A 17,241-nucleotide genomic window follows, 5' to 3' on the forward strand; every position below is an offset into this window, starting at 1 on the left:
AAAGTATATATGTGTATATATAAAGTATATAAAGTATATAAATATATACACATATATTTATATATATTATATATACAATATATATTTAATTTTGTATTACATACATATTTATATATATATACATATTACATTATATAATTTATATACATTATTTATATATGTATATATCACAACATATTCATATATACTTTATATATGTGTATATATGTATACATATATATACTATATATATACACACATATATACTTTATATATATATATGTATATGTATATATACTTTCATTTCTTTCAAAATTCCTGTCTAGTCAGATCTTAGCTCCAGGTTGCATTTATGTTCTTGCTTTTAAATGTTACTGATGTATAATTTATATAGAATTAAATGTGCACTTTGGTGAGTTTTGGAAAATGTAGACATCTGTGTAACCACTGGCACGATCATGATATAGAACATTTCATTCCCCCATCAAGTTCCCTCTAGCCTCTCTGCAGTCAGCCCTCTCCCTTACCCCAGCCACAGGCCACCACTGATCTGCTTCCTGTCACTATAGATTAGTTTAGACTCTTCTAGAATTTCATATAAATATACTCTTTCGTGTCTGGCTTCTTTTAGCTAGCATAATGTTTTTGAGATGCATCTTGTGCTCCCCTTTAAAAACAAAACAATTTGTGTTGGTGAGTTCTCCAATGTGAAAAAGGCTTCTCTATTCCAAGAACAAGTTTTCCAAATTAGGAAACAACTTTGCTTCAATAGTCTAAGGCTTTTGGTTGAAAATGTTTTTCTTAACGATGAGTTTGGAAGAGGATCCAAACTTAAGAAGTTATTGTTGCCGGGCGCGGTGGCTCATGCCTGTAATCCCAGCATTTTGGGAGGCTGAGGGGGGCGGACAACGTGAGGTCGGGAATCCGAGACCAGCCTGACCAACATGGAGAAACCCCATCTCTACTAAAAATACAAAATTAGCCAGGCATGGTGGTGCACGCCTGTAATCCCAGCTACTCGGGAGGCTGAGGCAGGGGAATTGCTTGAACCCGGGAGGCGGAGGTTGTGGTTAGCCAAGATCACGCCATTGCACTCCAGCCTGGGCAACAAGAGCAAGATTCCATCTCAAATAAATAAATAAGAAGTTATTGTTAAGAATTTTACTTCTAATTTGAAATCATTTTCTAAAATTACCCTTGCTAAACTAAAAAAAAAAAAAAAGAGACAGCAAGAAGGGACTTAGGTTAGAGAGAAAGAAACAGGCTAAGATAGAAGTATTTTAAACTAAAAAACTTACCCAAAGATATCACATACGTAAAGTTTATAAACCAGGTGAGTAATTCCTTAGCAAAGGCAGAATATTTCTGTTAGGGACAAACCGCCCCAAAAAATCTTCTTGGTACTGCCGACACTTCCCCCAAACCGCTCAGTGCTGCCCACTCCTCCCACTTATGCTCTGCAACTCTTCCTGCCACCCACCCTTCCCCCTGAGCCCCGTTACATTTCTAAGCCCTTATCTAGGTGCCGTGGTGAAACCAGCAGACTTCACCTACCAGGCCTTGCTGCAATAAGCAAACCCTAATTACAAGTCATCGGACCGCACAGGGGGAGGTCGTAGGAAGCATAAACCAACTTTACCTACACCCTCCTGTAAATGCTACCATAAACGTCACAAGGTGATATGTGGCAAAATTAACCAGCAAACAACCCTGGGATGCGGCCATGCCAAAGAACTCCCCCCATTCCCCTCCCCACTATAAACCCCTCATTTTGTAAGCTCAGGGCTGCTCCTCTGACTGTTGAGAGGGCAGCCGGCATGTTAATAAAGGCTTGCCTGAATTTGGGTCTCTCTCTGTCTTGTCCTTTCTCTCTCGTCTGACCTTACCTTCCATTTTGAGGCACATAGTAGACACTCAAGTAACTTTTGAAAGATTGGATGAATTTGAAAATATTTATAGAATTCACAGGAACAGATGTCTCTCCAAACTTGCCTAAATTACTACATGAAGCAGTCAGTATGAAATTTGCGTTTAGTGATGGATGTGAATCCAAAAGTATCTGAGACAGATCTCAATCAATTTAGAATATTTGCTTTGCCAAGGTTAAGGGGCGTGCCCGTGACAGAGCCTCAGGAGGTCCTGATGACATGTGTCCAGGGTAGTCAAGGTGCAGCTTGCTTTTATACATGTTAGGGAGACAGGAGACGTCGATCAATATGTCTAAGATGTACATTGGTTTGGTCCGGTAAGGGGAGGGGGGTGTAGATAAGAGACAAAGGTAGAAAAGAGCCAAAAGTTGCATTGTTTTGAGTCCTTGATCAGCCTTTCAATGAATACATAATTTAGTCTGGCTCAGTGAATCTGCATTTTTACATAAACAATAAGGCAGAGGAAGCAATCAAATATGCGTTTGTCTCAGGTGAGCAGAGGGATGACTTTTGTCCCACACCTGTGAAGATAAGCTCTCAGTTTACGTTGCCAGGGTGAAATTCAAGAGAACTGCTTTAGGGTAAAGATCTTAAGGCCTACAAGGAATTTTCTTGTGGACAAATTGTGAGGAAAGTATGTAGCTTTTTTTTTTAATCTTTGTAGCTATATTACTTAGGAATAAGATGAGAGGCAGGTTTGCCTGATGCAGTTCCTGGCTTGACTTTTCCCTTGGCTTTGTGATTTTGGGGTCTTGAGATTTCTTTTCCTTTCACATGAGCAAGTTTTGCTCACAAGATAGCAAGCAGCCACTTTGGAGTTGCAGGGTGACTTTTTAAAATAAATTAACCGGCCGGGCACAGTGGCTCACGCCTGTAATCCCAGCACTTTGGGAGGCCAAGGCGGGTGGATCACCTGAGGTTAGGAGTTCAAGACCAGCCTGGCCAACATGGTAAAACCCTGTCTCTACTAAAAATACAACAATTAGCTGGGCCTGGTGGTGGGTGCCTGTAATCCCAGCTACTCAGGAGGCTGAGGCAGGAGAATCGCTTGAACCCAGGAGGCAGAGGTTGCAGTGAGCCAAGATCATGCCACTGCACACCAGCCTGGGCGACAGAGAGAGACGCTGTCTGTAAATAAATTAATTAACTAATTAATTTAATTAAATAAATCAACTGAACAAAATGTGGGTGTTGGCTGATAATGGGAGTAGGCTAAGTCACAAGTGCAGTCTGAGAGCCATTATTGAAGCCAAAAGTGGCCTTCGACTGGTTTAAGCCACTTGGGGAAGGAGGCGAGATGGTGAGTATTAGCTGAAGAGGGCTCCACGCTGGGGCACATAAGCCTTCATCTTTGCCTCCCAGCAGAGAAAAAAATTATTCCATTGTTACTTTTCAAAGAGGTGAGTGTTTCTCCACCCTGTGCCCCGACAACACACACCATCTCCAGAAGTCCCGAGAACATGCCTCTGGAAGTCTATTCTATTCCCATAACTATCTAACACAAAGGTATCTGAAGCTTCTGCGTGGGCCTCCCTCTTCCTGCCATCCTAACTAATTGTCATTTCTCAAGTGTTACAACATTTCAACTTACAAGAGTATCGGGAGGCCGGGCGCGGTGGCTCACGCTTGTAATCCCAGCACTTTGGGAGGCCGAGGTGGGCGGATCATGAGGTCAGGAGATCGAGACCACGGTGAAACCCCGTCTCTACTAAAAATACAAAAAAAATTAGCCGGGCGTGGTGGCGGGCGCCTGTAGTCCCAGCTACTCGGAGAGGCTGAGGCAGGAGAATGGCGTGAACCCGGGAGGCGGAGCTTGCAGTGAGCCGAGATTGCGCCACTGCACTCCAGCCTGGGCGACAGAGCGAGACTCCGTCTCAAAAAAAAAAAAAAAAAAAAAAAAGAGTATCGGGAAATCTAAACATGCTCATTTCTTTGTTCCCTTCCTGTCCTAGCTTCCATTTGGGACAGTCTTCCTTTTCAGTGTGTGACTATTGTCTTTGACTCACTTGGGTCACCCTGATCCCCTAGCCTTCTTAATTATCTTCCCCCTGTAGCTTGGGGCCAACCACCCCCACCCCGGCTCAATCCCTGCTGGCAGCAGGGGCAGAAATATTCCACACCTACCTGAGTTTACACAGTCACTTTCTACACAAGGAGCAGAAACCGAATCCAGGTTCCGCCCCATCCCTCTCCAAGTGTATGGGCTGAATTGTGCTCTTCCAAAAGAGATGTGTTGAAGTTCTGGCCCTCAGTACTGCAGAATGTGACTTTATTTGAAGAGTGTCACTGCAGATATAATTAGTTAAGATGAAGTCATACTGGAGTAGGGTAGGTTCCTAATCCAATATGATAATGTCCTTATTTTTAAAACCATCATGCGAAGATATAGACACACAGTGAAAGCAGTATGGGGTGACAAAGGCAGAGATGGAAGCGATGCAGCTGCAAGCCGAGGAACAGCACAGATGCTGGTGACCCCTAGAAGCTAGGAAGAGGCAAGGAAGGACTCCCCTCCAGGCTTCAGAGGCAGCAGGCTTTGCTGACACTTTGATCTCAGACTCCCAGCCTCCAGGACTGCGAGGCAACACAGTTCTATCTTCAGCCACACAGTTGGTGGTGCTTTGTTACAGCAGCCTAGGAAAGTGATACTTTGCATGTGATGGTGAATTTTAGGTGTCAACTTAGCTGGATTAAGGAATACCTAGAGAACTAGGAAGGCATTATTTCTGGGTGTGTTTGTGAGGATGTCTCCAGGAGACTGGAATGTGAGTTGATAGGCTGAATGAGGAAGATCTCCCCTCAATGTAAGTGGGCACCATCCAATCAGCTGCGGCCCAGAAAGAACAAAAAAGTCACAGGAAAGGTGATTTCCTCTCACTCTCCTGAAGCAGGACACCCTTCTTTTCTTGCCCATGGACACCAGAACTCCAGGGATCTCCAGCTTTGGGACTCCAGGACCTACACCAGAGGCTCCCTGGGTTCTCAGGTCCTTGGCCTTGGACTGAGAGTTACACCATCTGCTTCCCTTGTTCTGAGGCCTGTGGACTTGGATTGGGCCAGGCTACTGGCATCCCAGTGTCTCCAGTTTGCAGACAGCCTGTTGTGGGACTTCTCAGCCTTCACAATCACATAAGCCAATTTCCCTAATAAAATCCCTCCTCTATATCTGTCTACCTACTCTATCATCTATCTATCTATCTATCTATCATCTATCATCTATCTATCTATCTATCTATCATCTATCATCTATCTATATCTATCTATCATCTATCTATCTATCTATCTAACCATCTCTCTATCTATCTAACCATCTCTCTATCTATCTATCTAACCATCTCTCTATCTAATCATCTATGTGTCTAGCCTATTGGTTCTGTCTCTCTGGAGAATCTTGACTAAGACACTGGGTGGCTCTCATTTGCACTTGATAGTAATCTCCTTCAAGAAGCCAGTCAAAGTTAGGAGATACTTCTTCTCAGGCCTCTGAGCCCAAGCTAAGCCATCATATCCCCTGTGACCTGCACGTATACATCCAGATGGTCTGAAGTAACTGAAGAATCACAAAAGAAGGGAAAATGGCCTGTTCCTGCCTTAACTGATGACATTATCTTGTGAAATTCCTTCTCCTGGCTCATCCTGGCTCAAAAGCTCCCCTACTGAGCACCCTGTGACCCCCACCCCTGCCCACCAGAGAACAACCCCCTTTGACTATAATTTTCCTTTACCTACCCAAATCCTATAAAACTGCCCCACCCCTATCTCCCTTCCCTGACTCTCTTTTTGGACTCAGCCCGCTGCACCCAGGTGAAATAAACAGCCTTGTTGCTCACACAAAGCCTGTTTGGTGGCCTCTTCACATGGACGCGAGTGAAGCTCCTACGATGTCTTATATTTATCCTGTGTTTGGTAAAATGAGATTTCTAAAATAACCGATTTCTTCGATATTATTATTAAAAAACCATTTTTTTTTTCTTTTCTGGTGTTCTTCCCAAGTAAATAATCAGTCCTGATATGGTCAGTGAGATGATAGGATGGTGGGGGGTGGTGGAGATTACCAGCAAGATTCTTCCCAAGTGACTTAAAACAAGATTTTTATTTCTCACCTTCCATGAGGCAAGAATCTGGGAGTCCCTCAGCTGGGTGGTTCCAGTCCAGAATTTCTCCTGTAGATACAGTCAAAGTGTCAGCTGGGGCTGCAGTCATCTGAAGGCATGGATTCCAAAGCATGGTCCCTAGGGGAACACAGAGGACCAAAGCATAGACACGTATTTGGGGACATGAGGTTTGAAGAATGAGGCTCACCCCACCAACAACCCTGCTAGATTAGAAAATTTCCCAACAAGTGAGGAGGGAAAGGACGAAGGGGGAGGAAGTGAGAGCAGAGGATGGAGGGTTTCTAAAAGAGAAGCTGCAATTGGCTTTCCTGGAGGAGTCCTGGGTAATGTGGGAAGACCTTGGGGCAGTTCGAAGCACTTTGTAAGAGGACTTCATAAATATTTAATCTTCACAAATCTCTGTAAATATTATTATTTACAAATGCGCAAACTGAGGCTTAGGGAGGTTAAATAACTTGCACAAAGACACTCCCCGGATAAGCAGGTGTGGTAGCCAGCCTCCAAGATGACCTCCAATGAGTCCCACCCCCAGTATTTCTGCCCTTCCATAGTCCCAGCCCCCTACATTGAATCAGGATCAGTCTATGTGACCAAGGGAATATGGCAGAGGTGATGGTATATTGCTTCTGAGGCTAGGCCATAAACGATATGTGGCTTCTGCCTTCTGTCTCTCAGAGTGCTTGCTTAGGGCGAAGTTAGCCGCTGTGTCATGAGGACACTCACACTGTCTATGAAGAGGCCCATATGGCGAGAAACTGAAGCCTCCTGCCAACAGCCAAGTGGGTGAACCATGTTAGGTGTGAATCCTCCAACCTCAGTCAAGCCTTCAGATAACTCAGCATCAGCTGACATCTTGACTGCAACCACATGAGAAATTCTCAACTGGAACCTCCCAGCTAAGCCACCCCTAAATTCCTGCCTCACTGAAAATGAAATAAGAAATAATTGTGTTATTATGAATCATGTTGAGGTAATCAGCTGCATAGCAATAGAGAACTAGCACAGCAGGGTTCAAACAGAAGCTTGTCTGACCCCTGGGTGATGCCATCAGTTTCCCACAGGCCCTTCTGTCTTCTACCTTTTCTCTTATCAATAATAAATGGAGAATACATTAATACTTAAAAACCAAAATGCAAATGTTATTAAATGTTCAGGCAGAAATTTAAAGGAGAGAAGAAAGATTCTAGCAATCACTGAAAGCAAACATGGCAAGAACAGAGGGCATGGCTGGGGCAGAAGGTGTTCAAGCCACAAACTGTAATGAGTGCAAACTCTAGGCCCAGCATGGAGCAGGCAGGGGCTTGGCCCTGGAGAGGTACAGACATACAAAAAGGCACCTGGCCTCAGGGACCCTACGGACTAGCCAGAGAGAGTCTCTTTTTTCTGGTGTGACTGGTGGTCACGTACAAGTTGAGGAAAAGCAGGAAAGGAGGAGACTGACGGGTCCTAGGAACACAGCAGGGGACATACATTCAAAATGGGGATATTTGGTCCTTTTCATTCTGGAAGCATCCAGTTATCAACCTTAAGAGACAGCATAACCTGGGCCTAGCTGTGGGTGAGTAGCACCCTGATGTGTGGCCATTGCTGGAACCCACTGGGAGCTGCCCGAGTCACCTTAAGGTGCCCGTGTTCAAACAGTGTTGAATTAATATCTTCTGAGCTCTTGTTTGAAAGGCACTGTGTCGGGCATTGCAGACTCCACCCTTAAGAGGTCAAAAGCGTGAGACAAACACACAAAGAATTAAGATCCAAGAAAAATATTCTGTGTCCATGAAGTTAATGACATGATCCAATGGCTGAAGACTGGCCAGCAGTGCTCAGTGGGCAGCTGGGAGATTGTGGCCTGGGGTCTGACAAGGGCAGCAGCAATGGCTGCTGGAGTAAAGGGGCTCTGGAAATTGGAAACTCGTTGACTGGTTTGTCAGTACAGTAGTATCAAGGGAATATATATACATTTACAGGCAGGAGCTAGGACTACCAAGACACTGATGGAAACAGTAGGCCCCAAATCTGAAAGTTCCAGGTCAAAGCAAGAAGCATAGAGGAACAAAGTTGAAAGTCCAGTTGAGCATAAAAAATGGGTTTGGGCAGTGAGAGCCAGGAGAGCAGGAGTTTGAGGCTGGTTTGGCAGAGCAGAGGAGCGAGATGAGGTGTCAGAGTAATAGTCCTGCTCCCTAGGGAGTAGTACCTGATCTAAAAAGATTGTGAAAAATTTCCCAGAGGTAGACAGAAAGTTCATATCCGGTTGGGGAATCAGTAAAGGCCTGTGGGGCTTTGAAGGATAAGCAGGGTTTTGAGCAGCAGAGTTGGTTATCAGGGAAGAGAAGGAATCATGGTGGAAGAGTCAGAATGAGCAACGGCACAGATGTGGGACAAATGCAAGGCATGCTTGGTGAACAGCTTAGACCAGTTGCACGCAGCAGGGGTGGAGGGGAGAGGATGCTGCCAAATCTCAGAGGGAAGGGAATTTGCCTGGCTCTTTAACCTGATTCCTTCCCTTTCATTTTGGCTTCATGGAGTAGAGGGATTTGAATGGCAGGCTATAGCATTTAAGTATTGTTCTGCAGACAATGAGAAGAAAATAGGTGTGTTGGAAAGTTGAGGGCGGAGCTCATTTCTGAGGCAGAGAATTGGCATTCAATTCAATAGAAAATGAGCTGTCAAGTGTCACAGAACACTGTTTTCCTCCCCAGTTGGATTGTTTCCTATTTAATTCCTAAACCCACCCTGAAATTTCAGCCTTTCAAAAGTTGATGCTGCTCCAGGGAAGGCAGGTAAGCCCCACGCTGCTGCAGCTCTGTCTGCCTGCATCTGTCTGCTCCATGCTCACAGCAGGACCATTCTTCAGCCCCAGCTGAAATACCATACGCCATTTTTTCACATTTTTACATTTCTCCTTTTGGGAAGCATCTTACATTCATGTCAAATGACACTTACCAGCACTCAGACAGAGAAGTATACTGCGAGGGGGTTGTCATTGCCTGCATATATGCAAGTTTAGCCATGTGTGACTGTATTGGATGATTTGACTGTCACTTCAGTTGAGCTATTTGCATTGGTAGCACCAGGCAAGACTGAATTTAAACTTGAATTCAGGTCCCTAATCCTAATCTTAAATGACTATTAAAAGATTATGTATGATGCAGGCTGGATGCCGTGGCTCATGCCTGTAGTTCCAGCTATTTGGGAGGCTGAGGTGGGAGGGTCACATGAGCCCAGAAGTTCAAGGCTGCAGTGAGCTGTGATCATGCCACTGCACTCCAGCCTGGGCGACAGAGTGAGACCCTGTCTCTAAAAACATAAAAAGATTATATGTGATACACAACTGAAACTAAAAATAATGCAGAATGCAAAAGACTCTGAGGGTAAGCCTGTGGTTTTTAAATGTGGCATAAGGAGGACCATTTCCCTCTTCTCTGAGAAATCACCCAAAAGTGAGAAGGAGAATAAGAAACAGGAACAGAACTCTGTCTTGAAAGAAATTAAGAGACATCTGAACCCTGAACCAAAATAGAAGAGGAAGGACTTCCAAATACAGTGAAGGTCAAGCAGGCATGTGGGAAGATAATGAGAGAGGATGCCCACAGTTGGAACCATCAGTCAAACCAGGAAAGCCTAGTTCCTCAAAGTAAGGGACACTCCCCGAGTAGCAAAGCCAATGGCCCCTTTTTGGGCCAATAGGAACAGTCTACAGGTTTGTGGCTGGAGACTCCCTAGGCTGGTTAAATCCATAGTCTGAACAACTAAGAAAGGCAGGACTGAGTGAGAAAAAACACAGACAAGCTAGGCTGGCATTCTGATGGTGAGGCAGCATGGTGCAAACTGTCTTACGCTGCTTATGGTGTCTGGGAAAAATAGAGGATAAAAGAACTTTCTCACATACACACACAGCCATCTTTAGCCGGGAACATAGCACTAGCCCCTCTTCAATCTAAGCCTCTAGGAAGAAGTCACCTCTTTACAAAATATTTTTTCTTTAAAGTCGTAGGATCTAAACAAAGATACCACAATAAAGGAAAAGATGAAAGTAGCAGTCGAGAAGTGGCATGAAAAACCCTCACCAAAAAAGCCATTGCCATGAAACAGAAGAAAAGTTGACCAAATGCAGTGCCAGAAATTTAAAAAAGCAATTAATGAAGCATTTAGTCTTCTCAAAGGAGAGTATGAAACACAAATTCGAGAGTCCAGGAAAGACACGGCAAGGCACAGAGAGAGATGAAACGTGAGTTGGCACAGCATGGAAAAGCAGGGAGATAAAAAGTGAAACCATTTCAGAAACACAGGCTGGGCGCAGTGGCTCATGCCTGCAGTCCAAGCTACTTGGGAGGCTGAGGTGGAAAGATCACTTGAGCCCGGAAGTGAAGCAACACGCAAGAGAAGAAACTGAGTTGGAAGCACAGTAAGATAAAAGGGAGAGAGAATTGAGAAAGGTGAGCAAAGTGAAATTAAAATGACCAGAGAGTTTAAAATGATTACAGAGGATATCTTCAGTTACGATGGGCTAGTTAGTACCAGACCAGCTTTCCCCATGAGAATACCACCAGATTGGGCCCAGGAGAGGGAATTAAGGAATGGGAAAATAAGTTAGTTGAAAATACCTAAATTGAAGTCCTGAAACGAAAAACAAAGAATAGAAAATATAAAAAGGGCATAAGAGACATCTGGGACATGGTGAAAAAGTCTGACATGCATGGAATTGAAGTCCCAGAAAAAAAGAGGAGCAAATGTGATTGTAGATAATCTGGCTTGTAATTGTCCAAAAGTGATAGAAGATATCAAGTCACAGGTTAAAGAATCCTCCCAGGATACACATAATGAAAACCACACCCAGGCACATCATAAAAAGGATAAAGGGCAAATTTTAAGGACATTTTTAAAATAGAAAAGGGAATAAAAACACACTACATTCAAAGATACAATGACACTTCTAGTTAACTTTCAAAAGTTGTGAAAGCCCAAAGAAATGCATTGTCATCTTTCAAGTCCTGAAAGAAGACAACTGCCAACCTGAAATTCTCTTCCCAGAGAAAACAGGATTCAAAAGCTGCAGAGATGGTCATTTTCAAAAATTCAAACAAACAAAAAAATTGAGGAACCTGAGAGACTGTATTACCAGCAGAGTCCACTAATAGAGAACTAAAGAGGTTTTCTTTAAGCAGGTAGAGATTGATCTTAGCTGGAGGTGCAAGAAGGAATGAAGAGAACCAGCAGAAACATGAGGATAAATCTAAGTCAATACTGAGTTTTAGATAGTATTTTTTATTGATGCTCTTATATGTTCAATTAAAACACAGCAATAGTACAAAAGGCAAGAAGAAGGTAATAAAATTAAAGTGTTCTGGTCAGGTGTGGTGACTCATGCCTATAATCCCAGCACTTTGGAAGGCTGAGGTGGGAGGATCCCGTGAGCCCAGTTTAACACCAGCCTGGGCAACATAGCAAGACCTTGTCTTTACCAAAAATCTAAAAAATTAGCAAGATGCAGTGATGTGCATCTGTAGTCCCTGCAGTGGGGCATTGGTGGGAGGATTGCTTGAGCCCAGGAGGTGGAGGCTGTAGTTAACTGTGATTGTGCCACTGCACTCTAGCCCCAGTGACAGACTGAGACCCTGTCTCCAAAACCACATATAATAAAGCATTCTAAGGTCCTTGCACTGTCTGAAAAGTGGTGAAAGCATTAATTTAAGGGAGACTCACAAAGTAAGAAATGCATTTTGCAATCTCTAAGGCAAGCGAATAATAAGAGAATATGTAACTAATAATAAAGGAAGGGGCATGAAATGGAATAACAAAAACACAACCAAAAAAACATTGTTAATCTAAAAGAAGTCAAGAAAGGATAAATATTAAAAAACAATGAAAATATAGAACAAACAGAAAAATGGATAAGATGGTTGATTTAAACCCAGATATAGAAGTAATTATATTAATGTAAATGAACTAAGTAATTAAAAACCAAAAACATTGTCAGACTCAATTAAAATGAGCCAAAAACTATGCTGCTTAAAAGAAATATTTTAAATATAGAAACTATGAAAGGTTGAAATTAACAGGATAGAAAAAATATAACCAAAAGTAAATTGTGTAGCTATGCTATATCAGACAAAGTAGACTTTAAGATAAGAACTATTATTAGAGATAAAGAATATTTTATAATAATAAAAGAGTCAATTTAACAAGAAAATGTGATTATTCTAAATAATCCAGAAGTCAACATAGAAATCACAATGGAAATTATGAAATATTTTAAATGATAATAAAAATAGACAATGTATGGTATTCAGCTAATGCCATACTTAGAGGTAACTTTATGGCATTAAATGCATTTATAATGGGAGAAAAAGGCTGAAAAGCAATTACCTAAGTAACTATTTCAAGAAACCTAGAAGATAATCATCAAATTAAAAACACAAAAGAAATAGAAAGAAGAAAGAACAAAAATCAATGTAATAAAAAACAAACATATAATACTGAAAAATCAAAGAAGCCTAAAATTAGTTTTCAGACTAATAAAATTGATAATCTCCTACCTGAACCAATGAAGAAAAATAGAGAAAAAGCATAAAACACCAATATACAGTTATAAAGATCCTAAAGACAATAAGAGAAGGCAATATAAATAACTTGATACCAATAAACTTAGACATTTAGATGAAATGAGCAAATTCCTCGAAAAGCACTATTTTCCAAAATACTCACAATGAGGAATAAAAAATATAAGTCCTTCTATATTTATTAGGTAAAAATGAATATATAATTTAAAATCTGTCACAAAGAATACGCCAAGCTCTGATGGCGCCAATAGAAAATTTCTCCCAATATCCCACGATATTATGTAAACCTTTACAGAGAAAAGACAAAAAGATTAAGAGGCCAGCACAACATAAATTTTATCACAACCTGAAACTTCAGTTAAAAAGTTTGTTGTTGTTGTTTGAGACGCAGTCTCGCTCTGTCGCCCAGACTGGAGTACAGTGACGTGACCTCTGCTCACTGCAACCTCTGCCTCCCAGGTTCAAACAATTCTCCTGCCTCAGCCTTCTTGAGTAGCCGGGATTACAGGTGCCCACTACGATGCCCGGCTCATTTTTGTATTTTTAGTTGAGGCAGGATTTCACCATGTTGGTCAGGCTGGTCTTAAACTCCTGACCTCAGGTGATCTGCCCACCTTGGCCTCCCAAAGTGCTGGGATTACAGACGTGAGCCACCGCATCAGGCCAAAAAGTTTACTTTAAAAAGAATCCACTAGAACAGCAATCCCCAACCTTTATGGCACCAGGGACTGGATTCGTGGAAAACAATTTTTCTATGGATGGGAAGGCTGCGGGGTGGTTTCAGGATGAAACTGTTCCACCTCAGATCATCAGGCATTAGTTAGATTCTCATAAGGCACGTACAACCTAGATCCTTCTCATACACAGTTCACAATGCGGTTTGTTCTCCTTTGAGAATCTAATGCCACCGCTAATCTGACAGGAGGCAGAGCTGGGGCGGTAATACACCTTGCTCACCCACCTCCTGCTGCATGGCCCAGTTCCTAAGAGGCCGCAGACCAGTACCAGTCCACGGCCCAGGGACTGGGGACCCCTAGTCTATCCTGTTGGAAAGTCTCTAGTTTTATAATTACAAGTTTGTTGGATGCTTCTGACTGGTTGAGCTTAAGTTCTGTTTTCCTCTAATACAAACATTTACAACAAATAGCTCAAGTTAAGTTTTGCTTTTTACAAATCAAGCAAGGTTGTGGTCATTTGTGAGGCCTGACTTATGGTTCTGTCTGCTCAGGGGTTCTTCAGTCCTGGTCTCCATTTTAATGGACTGTATCATTAGAGCCCGCCTGTATCCAATGACTGTACCTCTCTTCATGTAGAACCCTCTCTTATGAGGATAAGAATTTCTGTATAGCTTTGCATAAATGAAACCAAGGATGCAGGCTCTGCAGCAGATTTAAGAGATTTTCTAAGGCACTTTTGGTTCTGCTTGATTCTCACCTCTGGGCTAATTACGACACATTATCTGCTCATCAATTTCGATGCCGCTGCATAATAGATAGAGAGGATGTAGTGTGAGAAGATAGATTCTACATACCCACGCATACACACACAATTGAGGGGAGGATGAGGGGGAAAAGGATTTATGCATGTACAGACATTTGTGCCTTCACCTGAAGCATGGATAAGAACTCAGGAGTTCTCATCAACATGGACTTCCCAGGCAGAGGAACTGAATATGCAAAGACGTGGAGGCATAAAGGTCGAGGCTTGTTGAAAAACTAAGCAGTCACTTGTGTTCCTCTCTCTGGTGAGGAGACATTAACTCATGATCCTGACAGAGGGATAGACTGCTGACATTTTCTCTTTGGTTCCTGGTGTTAAATCTAGTTAAATCGTTCCAATGGGCTAGGAGTGCAATTAACAAGCAGCAAGAGCACCCCAGGGGCACTGGTTATGGAGTCCTCTTAGGGCAGCACTGCCCAACAGAACTTTCTGTGATCATGGAAATGTTCACCAGCTACACTGTCGAATATGATAGTCACTAGCCATATGTGACCATTTAGCATTTGTGGCCAGTGGGACTGAGGAAGTGAATTTTTTTTTGAGATGAAGTCTTACTCCGTTGGCCAGGCTGGAGTGTAGTGGTGCCATCTCGGTTCACTGCAACCTCTGCCTCCCGGGTTCAAGAAATTCTCCTGCCTCAGTCTCCTGAGTAGCTGGGACTACAAGCATGTGCCACCACGCCCGGCTAATTTGTGTTTTTTTAGTAGAGATGGAGTTTCACCATATTGGACAAGCTGGTCTCGAACTCCTGACCTCAGGTGATCCACCTGCCTCAGCCTCCCAAAGTGCTGAGATTACAGGTGTGAGCCACCACACCCAGCCAGGAAGTGAATTTGTAGTTTTAGTTAATTCAAATTTAACTAAGCTTGAATTTAAATAGGTACATGTGGCAATACATAACAGCAGCTCTGGGGACACCCTCCATGATCACAGCTCCTGGTCCTCCAGTCTGCTGTGGCAATTCCCCATAGGCTCTTCCCTTCTACCATTCATTAGCATTTCTTGAGCAATTACTACGAGTAGAGTTCTGAATTCGATGCTGATGGGAGTAAACAATGGAACAGGCATGGTCCCTGACTTCTAGGAGCTTGTGTCCTAGAGAGACAGAACTAAGGGAAGGCCACGCAGTGAGTGCAGTGGCCAGAGGGGCCCAGGGTTCTGGGACAGCACGAGGAGGGCTGCAGCCCTGTCTGTTGTTCAGGGGTGGCTTCTCAGAAGGCAGTGGCGTGAGGCTGAGCTGGCATAGGGAATGGAGGTTGGGGAAAGGCCAAGTGGAGGAGGCGGCACCCTGCAGTTGTCATGGCAACACTGGGGCCCCGGCACTCACAGCCTGCCCCTGTGCTGCTATGTAATGAAGCCACCAAACTGTGGTAGGGAATTGCCATTCATGTAATTTATTTTTATACCTTATTTCCTCCCTGAAACAGTTGAGAATTGTAAGAGCAAACACACAGCACAACAGGATAAAAATAGCCCTTCGAGTGAAGGGAAAACAAGGAGACCTGGTCAGATGAGCCCAGAGGGCTCCAGGGTAATCTCCAGCCCTGGGGAGCATTATTCACATGGAGACAGCCTGCCCACTGTGTCATCTGGGACCCCAGGCACTTGGCATCACAGCAGCCTGATCTTGGGCAGGCCCAAAGATGGGAGTAATTTGAGGAAGCAGAACCATGGGGTCCTCTCAGTTTCATAAGTGCTGAAGGACATAGAACTGAACCCTTGACCTAGTACCCAGTGATGGGTGGAATCATGTTCCCCAGAAAAGATATGTTGACTGACATCCTAGCCCACTGTACAGTGTGAGCACTTTAACCTTATTTGGAAATGGGGTCTTTCCAGATGTAATCAAGTTGAAATGAAGTCAGTCATTCAGGTGGGCCCTAATCCAGTATGACTGGTATCCCTATAAAAAGGAGAAATTGGAACACAGAGACAGACACACAGAAAGAAGACGGCCACGTGAAGAGGGAGGATTGGGGCGGTGCATCTACAAGTCAAGAACACCAACGTCTGCTGGCAAACCAGTAGAAGCTAGGGAAAGGCAAGGAAAGGTCTTTTCCCAGCAGGTTCCAGAGGGAGGTGGCCCTGTCCACACCTTGATTCCGTCCTTTCAACCTCCAGAATTGTGAGATAATCATTTCTGTTCCTCGAAGCCACCTTGTTTGCAGTATTTTGTTACAGCAGCTCTGGGAGGCTCAGACACACCCTGATTCACAACTTGCTGCTTAAAAGGCTGTTGGAATGAGGGCTAGCTTGGGAACATGTGAGGGGCTGAGCCTGTGAGGTCAGGGGCCAAGGGGGACTGACTGTATAGCAGAAGGTGCTCAGTGTGGGGAAAGGAGGAATATGTCAATGACAGGGATTGTTCTTAACTCTAGAAACCTTCTTCACCATTAATTTCACTTCTATTGTACCACAAGGAATGACAGGAGACCACACCCACAGAAATTTCAGTTCACTCACAGTCTTAGAAAGACTTCCCGTTTCCTGATCAGTGCTCTACTTGTTTCTGGGTTTTTGGCTGTTTTTTAAAGTTTCTGATGTCTTTGACTAACCATTTTTCTACATAGTCTATAACATTTTATTTTAACTTTATGTTAAAATACAAATAGCCAATTTTAACTAATTTGTACCTTTCGTTCCATGTCTGAATCACAGACAATGTTACTTGTCACACCTGACAGAGTTTAGACATGCCCCTAGGTGACTAGTCACTGAAAATGAAAAACTATTTAAAAGAATAAAAATTTTTAAAAAAATGTAAGGAGAGGTGGGGTGGCAAGGCCAACTAGTTTAGTCTGCCTTAGTGTAGAGCAAAGCTCCAACACCCACTGTACAATTTTTGATTTCTAAAATTTGGTTACATAACAGCACCCCAATGTCAGTTGGTTTTTGGGTTTTTTGTATAATTTTTAGTGCTTCAGTTTCCTTACTAGCAAAGGAGCAATAATAATATCACTACCTCATAGGGTTGCTGAGGGCTTAGCAGTTAACTTGGCACCATGCTTGGCACCTGGTTAGTGCTCCAGGACATCAGCATGGGTGTCTCCTCTACACTGTTCCTGACTCATGAAAACACTGCCAGTGCTTGACCCTCGCCAACGACCGCACTCTACCAGCTCCCTGCACATCCCATCCCAGTTTCAACAGCTTAAATGTTAA

The sequence above is a fragment of the Hylobates moloch genome, unplaced genomic scaffold, assembly GCF_009828535.3.
Source record: "Hylobates moloch isolate HMO894 unplaced genomic scaffold, HMol_V3 SCAFFOLD_15, whole genome shotgun sequence".
Lineage (NCBI taxonomy): Eukaryota > Metazoa > Chordata > Mammalia > Primates > Hylobatidae > Hylobates > Hylobates moloch.